This window comes from Bubalus kerabau, unplaced genomic scaffold (assembly GCF_029407905.1).
Source record: "Bubalus kerabau isolate K-KA32 ecotype Philippines breed swamp buffalo unplaced genomic scaffold, PCC_UOA_SB_1v2 scaffold_27, whole genome shotgun sequence".
Lineage (NCBI taxonomy): Eukaryota > Metazoa > Chordata > Mammalia > Artiodactyla > Bovidae > Bubalus > Bubalus kerabau.
In genome coordinates this window covers 5,051,117-5,063,756 of record NW_026577881.1, presented here as the reverse complement: position 1 = coordinate 5,063,756, position 12,640 = coordinate 5,051,117, and positions in this window count along the sequence as shown.

Here is a 12,640-nt window from a genome sequence, read left to right as displayed (position 1 = left end):
TTTCTTAAACTTTTAGGAGCATCTTTAGCTTAAAAAAAAAAAAAATCCTCATCAGAATGGCATCGAGCTGCTGTTTCCTCTAAACCTTTTTCAAATTGAGGGGAGAGCTGATCTTTCTTTTCATCCCTATCTTTTACATGCTCATTGGCAGTCATAGCGGCTAGCCATTCATTTAGCTGTCGATAGCTAGGTATAGCCTCTTCATTTTCACTTTTCTTTATAACAGGTACCTTTTCAGATTTGCTTTTTTGTTTAACAGGTACTTTTCCAACTTCACTTTCCTCTTTAACAGGTACCTTTTCAAATTCATGAGCTGGATCTAAAACATCTCTAGTCATATTCCACAGAGGAAAGTTGTAAGTAGGGATTTTTTCCAAACCTTGCTGAGCACAATAAGCTCTTAGCTGTTTTCCTAGTTTTTTCAAGATATCGAGGTTAACAGTGCCTTGTTGTAGAAACCAAGGGCAGTGGTCTTGTACAAATGTAAAAAATGATTGAATGGAAGATTTTTTAACCTTGATTCTTCTTTTACTTAATAACTGTAAAATTACTCCTATGAAGAGCTGTCTTTCATTTGATTCAGTGTTGCCCATGTCAGAAACTTAAGGATAGTAAAAGATTTTGCTTTTAGCTATCTAAAGATTAGGCCTTTTTTGTCAGCCTTTTTAGAAACCGTTTTTTCTCTCTAACTCTTCAACACTTCCCACTCCTCTCGCCCTGTCTATTCTACAGGGGGATCTGCAGCCCCCTAAGTGGGATTCTATCTGTCCCCAAAACTGAACACTGGGGGAATGGGGTTGGGGATTTACCTTCGAAATGCCTGTCTCAGGCGCCACCTGCAGAGGTCCAGCCCCAGCTGATCCAGGGTATTCGAAGGGAAGATGGAGTAGGCGACCTATTTATATATTTATTTATTCATCAAAGATATAAAGAGTAATAGAATGAGGATAGCTCAGTAGGAAAATTCAGTGGAGAAAAGCAGCTGAGTAGCTTGGTTTACGCGGAAAATCAATATAACCCGTGACACCAGGTTAGCTCTGACCACGGAGGCTGCAAGTGCCCTCTAGAATAGAGGAAGGTGCCCCACCTTAGACACCTTATCGAGTGGGTCTTCGAACCCCAGGCAAATAAATGGTCGCAGAGGATATCCGCGCTTCAGATGGACACTCATCTGAAAATTGAGGGGAATAATGACATGGGGAGACCAAGCGTTGGCGAGCAAGGCCCGTAGCTTTATTTTCAACACAGGTTTTAATACCCTAAGTTACACATAGAGGATAATAGGGGATGCAAAGTCAGCAGTCTTTAATCCTTATCAAAAACCAGGGTTTCTTTTCTGCAGATTTATCGTATAAAAATGGTTTAGATGATTTACATCATCTTCTGGCCAGAAGACCTATTAACATTTTATGACTCTTGACAAAGACTTATCAACCATAAGAGTTATTTTCTCTAAGAGTAATTGTTTAAGGTTTGGCGCCATCTTTCGAAGATAAAATTGCATTCCTATAGGGAGGATGTGTAATGGGTTTACAACAAAGAAAAGAATTTATTACCTTAAGGGTCTAAAGTTACCAACATCAAGGCCACTACTTATTTTTTCTACATACCAACTATATTAATTAGTACACATTCAAGGATACAATTCAGGGGATGTGGAAACTTGGCAAAAAGCATTGGTTCATCAATGAAATCTTTTACTAGTTTTATTCTGACAGTTTCTAACTCTCTGAGAGGCTCTAAGCTATTTGAATATCTTAAACTTCCCGTGCATCTCGAGGCTGGGAGACTGTACACAATCGTATGCATAGCTGTAGGAGACCGGGTAAACTTGCCAGGCGAGTTAGAAAACTATCTGAGGGGTTTGGATTTAAACACTACTAATTGCCCAGGAACATTATTAGTTGGAGCTGTAAGTTAGCTCTTTGACAGAGAGAGTGAGATGGTGGTGGGGGACATCCCCAGTAATGTCAGAGGTGAGAGAACAAAGCAATAAAGAAGGCAGACTTTGGTTTTTGGGGGTAGATGCTGAAGAATATACGGGGGAACTCCCGGAGGCTCGATCCCGCCTTTGCGTATGCCGAGACTCTTTCCTCATGACATTTGTCACGAGTGGAATATCTCTCGCTGGCTCCCGGCAATCTTCCATTGCACCAAACGCAGTGGAGTCCCGAGAGGCCCCTCCCAACACCACAGTATCAGTGTCTTCTCAGAGGCACCCTGAGCAACTTCCTGAGTTCACCGGCACAAGTCGAGGGAACACAGGGTATCCTGCCGCAACCCGAGAAAGACCTCAAGAGTCCGTCTTCAACGCGTCTTGAGGCCGGATTCCCCTACCATGACTCGAGAGCAATGACACGCTCCCCCTCGCCATGCGCATGGACACCTGACTTCCCTGGCACCACATGAGAGGCTCCCTGAGCTCCCCGTCATACCTCGTGAGAAACCCCACACTGGCGCCGCAGCTCGGGAAAACCCACGAGACGCCACCGTCATCGCGAGATTGGGGACATCTTTTCCTGCCTGACCTGGAGAGCAATCCCTGGTCCTTTCTCCAAACTTCACAGGAGTCTTTACTCCCTTTAGGCCACTCAATGGGCTCCAAGAGATACCTGTCGCGACTTGAGAGGAGAGCAGAGTACTTTGTTTCCCCTCGAGATGAGGCCTTATCTTGGGTGAGTCTGGAATGCAACCCCGAGATCCCTGTTGCCCCTGGAGAGAAACATTATGTCCTGGACAAAAGCCTAGATGAGGTCTCTTTTTTTCCTGCAGTGACTCGAGAGCAATCCCCAACTCTCCCTCGCAACTCGAATGGAAGACTGGACTTCCCTGGGCCAACAGAAGAGGAAGCCTGAATTTCCCGTTGTAACTCAAGAATCCCGCCACAACTCGAGAAAAACCACGTCGTTCCCTCTTCATCGCAAGATGCGGCCATTGCCGCTACAGCATCTCAAAAGAAGTCTTACGTTCCATCTTGAAGTGCGATACGGTACTTGGCACCTTTGATGTGACCCCAAAAGTTCCCCAACACACTGGTCTCACTGGAGGGGAACACCGAGGTTCCCGGCATCACCTCATCTGTGCCCCTTCTCCCCTCCTGATCGAGACAGGAGGGTCGATTCCCCTGCTTTGTCTGCAAGGGGTTCCGACCTTCCCGGCGCACCTCAGGATGACGCCGGTCTCACTAGGAAATTGGAGACGTAGCCTGGTGGGTGGTGCCACATGCGGAAAGACCCCGATTTCCCGGTCCGCTCTTAATAAGAACCCGATGCCAGGACACCTCTTCGAAAGCAAACCTGTGGATGAATGCACAACACGAAGGGGTACTGACATCCCCATGCATAGTACGGAAAAACACGCAGATTCCAAACACAGATCAACAAGTGTCCTGTCATCCCTTGAAGAACTAGAGAGGCATGCGGAGTTCCGTTCCTCCACACAAGAGAGTGCCTGACTCTCCTTTCCCAACTCTGCAGGGACCGTGCGATCGGAGTCAGAAATGTAGATGAAACCTGACGTTCCTGCATCAACTCGAAATGAGGCCCTCTTCCATTGCGCCATACCCAGTGGAGTCCCGAGAGGCCCCTAAAACTCCACAGTATCCCTGATTCTCAGAGGCACCCTCAGAAGCTCTCTGTGGTCACTGGCACAAGTCGAGTGAACCCAGGGTTTCCTGCTGCATTCTGAGAAGGACCTTGAGAGTCCTTCTTTACCGCGTCTTGAGGCCCGATACCCTACCATGACTGGAGAGCAATGACGCATTCCCCTCGCCACGCCCATTGAAACCTAACTTCCCTGGCGCCACACGAGAGGCTCCCTGCGCTCCCCGTCCTACCTCATGAAAACCCCACACTGGCACCGCCGCTCGAGAAAACTCACGAGACGCCCCCATCATCGTAAGATGAGGGCCTTCTTTTCCTACATGACCTAGAGAGCAATCCCGAGTCCACTCTCCAAACTCCACTGGAGGCCTGACTCCCTTTAGGCCACTCGGTAGCCTCCAAGAGATACACGTCGCTACTCTAGAGGAGAGCAGAGTCCGTTGCTTCCCCTCGAGCCGAGGCCTGACTACTTGGGTGAGTCTGGAATGGGATCCCGAGATCCGTGTCGCCCCTGTAGAGGAAAACTCGGTCCTGGACACAAGCCTAAATGAGGTCTTTTTTGTCCTGCATTGACTCAAGTGCAATCCCCAGCTCTCCCTCGCAACTCGAATGGATGATTGGACTTCCCTGGGCCAACACAAGAGGAAGCCTGTATTCCCCATTGTAATTCGAGAATCCCGCGGCAACTGGAGAAAAACAACGTGGCTCCTCCGTCATCGAAATATGAGGCCCCTGTCAGCTATAGCGTCTCCAGGGAAGTCCCATGTTCCGTCTTGAAGTGTGAAACGGTACTTGGCACCCTTGATGCGACCCCCAAATTTCCCTGACACCCCGGTCTCACTCGAGGAGAACATGGAGGTTCCCAGCACCGCTTCAGCTGAGCCTCTTCTCCCCTCCTGATGGCGACAGGAGGGTCGATTCCCCTGCTTTGTCTGGAAGGGGTTCCCAGACTTCCCGGTGAACCTCAGGATGAGGCCAGTCTCACGAGGGAAGTCGAGACGTAGCCTCGTGGGTTGTGCCACATGCCGAAAGACCCCGATTTCCTGGTCCGCTATTGATAAGATCCCGATGCCCGGTCGCCTCTTCGAAGGTAACCCTGTGGATGAATGCACAACACGAAGGGGCACTGACACCCCTGTGCATCGTCCCCCAAAACCGCAGGTTCCACATACAACTCGACAGGTGGCCTGTCATCCCGTGAACAACTCGAGAGGCAAGTGGAGATCCATTACTCCACACAAGACGAGGTCTGACTCTCCTGTCCCAGCTCTGCAGGGACCCTGCTATCCGAGTCAGAAATGGAGAGGAACCCTGACGTTACTGCCTCAATCCGAGATTAGGTCCTCCTCAATTGCACCAGTCCCTGTGATGTCCCGAGAAGCCCCTCTCAACTCCACAGTATCCCTGACTTCTCAGAGGAACCCCGCTAAGCTCCCTGAGGTCATGGGCACAAGTCGAGGGAACCCAGGGTTTCCTGCCACAACCCGAGAAAGACCTCGAGAGTTCTTCTTCGAAGCGTCTTGAGGCTTGATTCCCCTACCATGACTCGAGAGCAATGAGGCGCTCCCCCACGCCACGTCCATGGAGACCTGACTTCCGTGGCACCACAGGAGTCTCCCTGAGCTCCCCGTCCTATCTCGTGAGAAACCCCAACCAGGCACTGCACCTTGAGAAAACCCACGAGACGCCCCCGTCATCGTGAGATGAGGGCCTTCTTTTCCTGCATGGCCTAGAGAGCAATCCCGAGTCCTCTCTCCAAACTCCACAGGAGGCTTAACTCCATTTAGGCCACGCTTGGGCTCCAAGGGATACCCGTCGTGACTCGAGAGGAGAGCGGAGTCCATTCATTCCCTTCGAGACGAGGCCTGACTCCCCGGGTGAGTCTGGAATGCAACCCCGAGATCACTGTCGCCCCTGGAGAGAAAAACTTGGTCCTGGACACAAACCTAGATGAGCTCTATTTTGCCCTGCAGTGACTCGAGAGCAATCTCCAGCTCTCACTTGCAACTCGAATGGAAGATTGGACTTCCCTGGGCCAACACAAGAGGAAACCTGTATTCCCCATCGTAACTCAAGAATCCTGCCGCAACTCGAGAAAAAACACGTGGGTCCCCCGTCAGCGCTAGATGAGGCCCTTGCCCACTACAGCATCTCAAGAGAAGTCCCAGGTTCCGTCTTGAAGTGCGAAACGGTACTTGGCACCCTTGATGCAACCAGAAAAGTTACCCGACTTTCACTCAAGGAGAGCACCGAGGTTCCCGGCACTACTTCATCTGAGCCCTTTCTCTCCTCCTGATCCCGAAAGTAGGGTCGATTCTCCTGCTTTGTTTGGAAAGGGTTCCTCAACTTTCCTGCGCGCCTCAGGATGAGGCCGGTCTCACGAGAAAATTCGAGACGTAGCCTAGTGGGTGGTGCAACATGCTGAAAGACCCCGATTTCCCGGTCCGCACTTGAGGAGAACATGATGCCCGGACACCTCTTCGAAGGCAACCCTGTGGATGAAGGCACAACAGGAAGGAGCACTGACGCCCCCGTGCATCTCCGAAAAACCTGCAGGTTCCACACACATCACGAAAAGTGGTGTTATCCTTGAACAACTTGAGATGTAAGCGGAGTTCCATTCCTCCGCAGAACACGAGACCTGACACTCCTGAGAAAACTCAACAGGGACCCTGCGATCTGAGTCAGATCCGGCCTCCAGGAAGTCAGGAGCAGAACCCTGAGGTTCCTGCCTCAACTCGAGATGAGGCCCACTTCCATTGCACCAAACCCAAAGGAGTCCCGAGAGGCCTCTCCCAAATCCACAGTATCCCTGACTTTTCAGAGGCACCCTGAGACGCTCCCTGAGGTCACCGGCACAAGTCAAGGGAACCCAGGGTTTCCTGCCGCAACCCTAGAAAGACATCGAGAGTTCTTTTTCAACCCGTCATGAGGCCCGATTCCCCTACCCTGACTTGAGAGCAATGACGCGCTCCCCCTTGCCCCGCCCATGGAGACCTGACTTCCCTGTTGCCACACGAGAGGCTACCTGAACTCCCCGTCGTACCTCGTGAGAAACCCCACACTGGCGCCACAGCTCGAGAAAACCCACGAGACGCCCCCGTCATCTCGAGATGTGGGCCTTCTTTTCCTGCATGGCCTGGAGAGCAATCCCGAGTCCTCTCTCCAAACTGAAGAGGAGGGTTGACTCCCTTTAGACCACTCAGTGGGCTCCAAGAGATACGCGTCCCAACTCGAGAGGAGAGCCGAGTCCTTTGCTTCCCCTCGAGACGAGGCCTAAATCCCCGGGTGAGTCTGTAATGCAAACCCGAGATCCCTGTCGCCCTTGGAGAGGATCATTGGGTCCTGAACACAAGGCTAGATGAGGTCGCTTTTGCCCTGCAGTAACTCGAGAGCACTCCCCAGTTTTCCCTCGCAACCCGAATGGAAGATTGGACCTCCCTGGGCCAACACAAGAGGAAGCCTGAATTCCCAGGAGTAATTCGAGAATTCCGCCTCAACTTGAGAAAAACCACGTGGTTCCCCCGTCATTGCAAGATGAGGCCCTTGCCCGCTCCAGCGTCTCAAGAGTAGTCCCACGTTCTGTCTTCAAGTGCGAAATGATATTTGGCACCCTTAATGCTACCCCAAAAGTTCCCCGACATACGGGTCGCACTAGAGGGGAACACCGAGGTTCCTGGCACCACTTCATCTGAGCCTCTTCTCCCCTCCTGATCGCGAAAGGAGGGTCAATTCCCCTGCTTTGTCTGCAAGGGGTTCCCGACCTTCTCCACGCACCTCAGATGAGGCTGTCTCACGAGGAAATTCGAGACGTAGCCTCGATGGTGGTGCCACATGCCGAAAGACCGCGATTTCCCAATCCGCTCTTGATAAGAACGCGATGCCCAGACACCTATTCGAAGATAGTGTGGATGAAGGCACAACACGAAGGGGCACTGACACCCCCGTGCATCGTCCGGAAAAGACCGCAGGTTACTCATACAGCTCAACAAGTGCCTGTCACCCAGTGAACAACTCGAGAGGCAAGCGGAGGTCCATTCCTGCACACAAGACAAGGCCTGACTCACCTCTCCCAACTATGCAGGGGGCTGCGATCGGAATCAGAAATGGAGAGGAACCCTGAGGTTCCTGCCTCCCCTCGAGATGAGGCCCCCTTCCATTTCACCAAACCCAGTGGAGTCCCGAGAGGTCTTTCCCAACTCCACAGTATCCCTGACTTCTCAGAGGCACCCGGAGAATCTCCCTGAGGTCACCGGCACAAGTCGAGGGAACCCAGGTATTCTTGCCAAGACCCGAGAGAGATCTTGAGAGTCCTTCAACGCGTCTAGAGGCCTGATTCCCCTACCATGACTCGAGAGCAATGACGCGCTCCCCCTCGCCACACGCATCGAGACCTAACTTCCCTGGCGCCACATAAGAGGCTCCCTGAGCTCCCCGTCGTACCTCCTGAGAAACCAACACAGGCGCTGCAGCTCGGTAAAACCACCGAGACCCCCCCCCGTCATCGTGAGATGAGGGCCTTCTTTTCCTGCATGTCCTGGAGTGCAATCCCGAGTCCTCTCTCCAAACTCCAGAGGAGGCTTGACTCCCTTTAGTCCACTCAGTGGGCTCCAAGAAATACCCGTCGCGACTCGAGAAGAGAGAGAAGTCCTTTGTTTCCCCTCGAGAGGACGCCTGACTCCTGGGTGAGTCTAGAATGCAACCCCAAGATCCCAGTCATCCCTTGAGAGGAACATTAGGTCCTAGACACAAGCCTGGATGAGGTTTCTTTTGCCCTGCAGTGACTCGAGCGCAACCCCCAGCTCTCCCTCGCAACTCGAATGGAAGATTGGGCTTCCCTGGGCCAACACAAGAGGAAGCCAGAAATCCCCTTCGTAACTCGAGAATCCCGCCGCAACTCGAGAAAAACCACGTGTTTCCAACGTCATCCCAAGATGAGGCCCTTGCTGCTATGGCGTCTCAAGAAAAGAACCACGTTCCGTCTTAAAGTGCGAAACGGTACTTTGCACCCTTGATGCGACACCAAATGTTCCCGGACACGCCGGTCTCACTCGACAGGAACACCGAGGTTCCCGTACCACTTCATCTGAGCACCTTCTCCCCTCCTGTTCGAGACAGGAGGGTCTATTCCCCTGCTTTGTTTGGAAGGGGTTCCCCACATTCCCGGCGCACCTCAGGATGAGACCGGTCTCACGAGGAAATTCGAGACGTAGCGTCGTGGGTGGTGTCACATGCCGAAATACCCCGATTTCCCGGCCCACTCTTGAGAAGAACCCGATGCCCGGACACCTCTTCGAAGGCAACCCTGTGGACGAAGGCACAAAACGAAGGGTCACTGACACTCCCGTGCATCATTCGGTAAAAGCCGCAGGTTCCACACACAGCTCGACAAGAGGCCTGTCATCCCATGAACAACTCGAGAGGCAAGCAGAGTTCCATTCCTCCACTCAAGACGAGGCCTGACTCTCCGGTCCCAACTCTGAAGGGACCCTGCGATCGGAGTCCGAAATGGAGAGGAACCCTGAGGTTCATGACTCCACTCGAGATGAGGCCCTCTTCCATTACACCAAAAACAGTGGAGGCCCGAGAGGCCCCTCCCAAATCCACAGTATCGCGACTTCTCAGAGGCACCCTTAGAAGCTCCCTGAGGTCACCGGCACAAGTCGAGGGAACACAGGGTTTCCTGACACAACCCGAGAAAGACCTCGAAAATCCTCCTTCAACGCATCTTGAATCCCGATTCCCCTACCATGACTCGAGAGCAATGACGCGTTCCCCCTCGCCACTCGCATGGAGACTTGACTTCCCTGGCGCCACACGAGAGGCTCCCTGAGCTCCCCGTCATACCTCGTGAGAAATCCCACACTGGCTCCCCAGCTCCAGAAAACCCACGAGACGCCTCCGTCATCGCGAGATGAAGGCCTTCTTTTCCTGCATGGCCTGGAGAGCAATCTCGAGGCCTCTCTTCAAACTCCACAGGAGGCCTGACTCCCTTTAGGCCACTCTGTGGGCTCCAAGAGATACCCGTTGGGACTCGAGAGGAGAGCGGAATTCTTTGCTTCCCCTATATACCAGGCCTGACTCCTCAGGTGAGTCTGGAATGCAACCCCGAGATCCCTGTCGCCCCTGGAGAGGAACATTAGGTCCTAGACACAAGCATAGATGAGGTCTCATTTGCCCTGAAGTGACTCGAGAGCAATCCCCTGCTCTCCCTCGCACCTCGAATGGAAGAATGGACTTCCCTGGGACAACACAAGCGGAAACCTGAATTCCCCGTCGTAATTTGAAAATCCCGCTGCAACTCGAGGAAAACCACGTGGTTCCCCCGTCATCGCAAGATGAGGCCCTTGCCAGCTACAGCGTCTCAGGAGAAGCCCTACGTTCCATCTTGAAGTTTAAAACGATAATTGGCAACCTTGATGTTAGCACAAAAGTTCCCCGACACCCTGGTCTCACTCGAGGGGAACACCAAGGTTCGGCGCACCGCTTGTTCTGAGCCCCTTATCCCCTCCTGATCGCGACGGGAGGGTCGATTACCCTGCTTTGTCTGGAAGGGGTTCCGGACCTTCCCGGCGCACCTCAGGATGAGGCCGGTCTCACGAGGAAATTCGAGACGTAGCCTTGTGGTTGGTGCCACACGCCGAAAGACCCCGATTTCCCTGTCTGCTCTTGATAAGAACCCAATGCTAGGACACCTCTTCGAAGGCAATCCTGTGGACGAAGGCACAAAACGAAGGGGTCTGACACCCTCCTGCATCGTTGGAAAAGCCCGCAAGTTCCACATACAGATCGACAAGTGGCCTGTCACCCCGTGAACAACTCGAGAGGCAAGAGGAGTTAAATTCCTCCACACAAGACGAGGCCTGACTCTCCTGTCCCAACTCTGCATGGACACTGAGATCCGATTCAGAAATGGAGAGGAACCATGAGGTTCCTGCCTCAACTCGAGATAAGGCCCTCTTCTACTGCACCAAACCCAGTGGAGTTCGGAGCGGCCCCTCCCAACTGCACAGTATGCCTGACTTCTCAGAGGCACCCTGAAAAGCTCCCTGAGGTCACGGGCATAAGTCGACGGAACCCAGGGTTTCCTGCCGTAACCTGAGAAAAACCTCGCGAGTCCTTCTTCACGCGTCTTGAGGCCCGATTCCCCTACCATGACTGGAGAAAAATGACGCGCTCCCCCTCGCCACGCGCATGAAGATCTGACTTCCCCGGCACCACATGAGAGGCTCCCTGAGCTCCCCATCGTACCTCGTGAGAAACCCCACACTGGCGCCGCAGCTCGAGAAAACCCACGAGACGCCCCTGTCATGGTGAAATGAGGGCCTTCTTTCCTGCATGACCTGAAGAGCAATCCCGAATCCTCTCTCCAAACTCCAAAGGAGGCTTGACTCCCTTTAGGTCACTCAGTGGGCTCCAAGAGATACCCGTCGATACTCAGGAGGAGAGCGGTGTCCTTTGCTTCCCCTCGAGATGAGGCCTGACTACGAGGGTGAGTCTGGAATGCAACCCTGGATCCCTGTCGCCCCTGGAGAGGAACCTTAGGTCCTGGACAAAAGCCTAGATGAGGTCTCTTTGGCCCTGCAGTGACTCAAGCGCAACCCCTAGCTTTCCCTTGCAACTCGAATGGAAGATTGGCCTTTCTGAGCCAACACAAGAGGAAGCCTGAATTTCCAGTTGTAATTTGAGAAACCCGCCGCAACTCGAGAAAAATCACGTGGTTCCCCGTATTGCAAGATGAGGCCCTTGCCCCCTACAGCGTCTCAAGAGAAGTCTCACATTCCGTCTTGAAGTGCAAAACAGTACTTGGCACCCTTGATGCGAACCCCAAAAGTTCCCCTATATACCGATCTCACTAGAGGGGACACTGAAGTTTCCGGCACCACTTCATCTGAGGCCTTTCTCCTCTCCTGATCGCGATAGGAGGGTCGATTCCACTGCTTTGTCTCGAAGGGATTCCCGACCTTCCCGGCACACCTCAGGATGAGGCCGGTCTCACGAGGAAATTCGAGAGGTAGCCTCGAGGGCCATACTACATGCCGAAAGACCCCGATTCCATGGTCCACTTTTGATCAAAACCAGACTCCTGGACACCTCTTCGAAGGCAAGCCTGTGGATGAAGGCACAACACGTAGGGGCACTGACACCCCGTGCATCTTCCGGAAAAACGCGCAGGTTCCTCACACAGCTCCACAAGTGGTCTGTCACCTCGTGAACAACTCGAGAAGCAAGCGGAGTTCCATTCCTCCACACAAGACGATGCCTGACTCTCCTGTCACAACTCTAGGGACCTTGCGCACCGAGTCAGAAATGGAGAGGAAGCCTGAGGTTCCTGCCTCCACTCAAGATGAGGCCCTTTTCCATTGCCACAAAACCAGTGGAGTCCCGAGAGGCCCGTCCCAAATCCACAGTATGCCTGACTTCTCAGAGGCACCCTGAGAAGCTCCCTAAGGTCACCGGCAGAAGTCGACGGAACCCAGGGTTTCCTGCCGCAACCCGAGAAAGACCTTGAGAGTCCTGCTTTAACGTGTCTTGAGGCCCGATTCCCGTATCATATCTCGAGAGCAATGACGCTCTCCCCCTTGCCATGCGCATGGAGACCTGAATTCCCTGGTGCCACACGAAAGGCTCCCTGAGCTTCCCGTCGCACCTCGTCAGAAACCGCACACTGGCACCGCAGCTCGAGAAAACCAACAAGACGCCCCTGTCATCGCGAGATGAGGGTCTTCTTTTCCTGCATGGCCTGGAGAGCAATCCTGAGACCTCTCTCCAAACTCCACAGGGGGCTTGACTCCCTTTAGGCCACTCAGTGGGCTCCAAGAGACACCTGTGGTGACTCAAGAGGAGAGCGGGGTCCTTTGCTTCCCCTCGAGTCGAGCTCTGACTCCCAGGATGCGTCTGGAATGCAACCCCGAGATCGCTGTCGGCCCTGGAGAGGAATATTAGGTCCTGGACACAAGCCTAGATGAGGTCTCTTTTGCCCTGCAGTGACTCAAGAGCAAAGCCCAGCTCTCCCTCGAAACTCGAATGGAAGATTG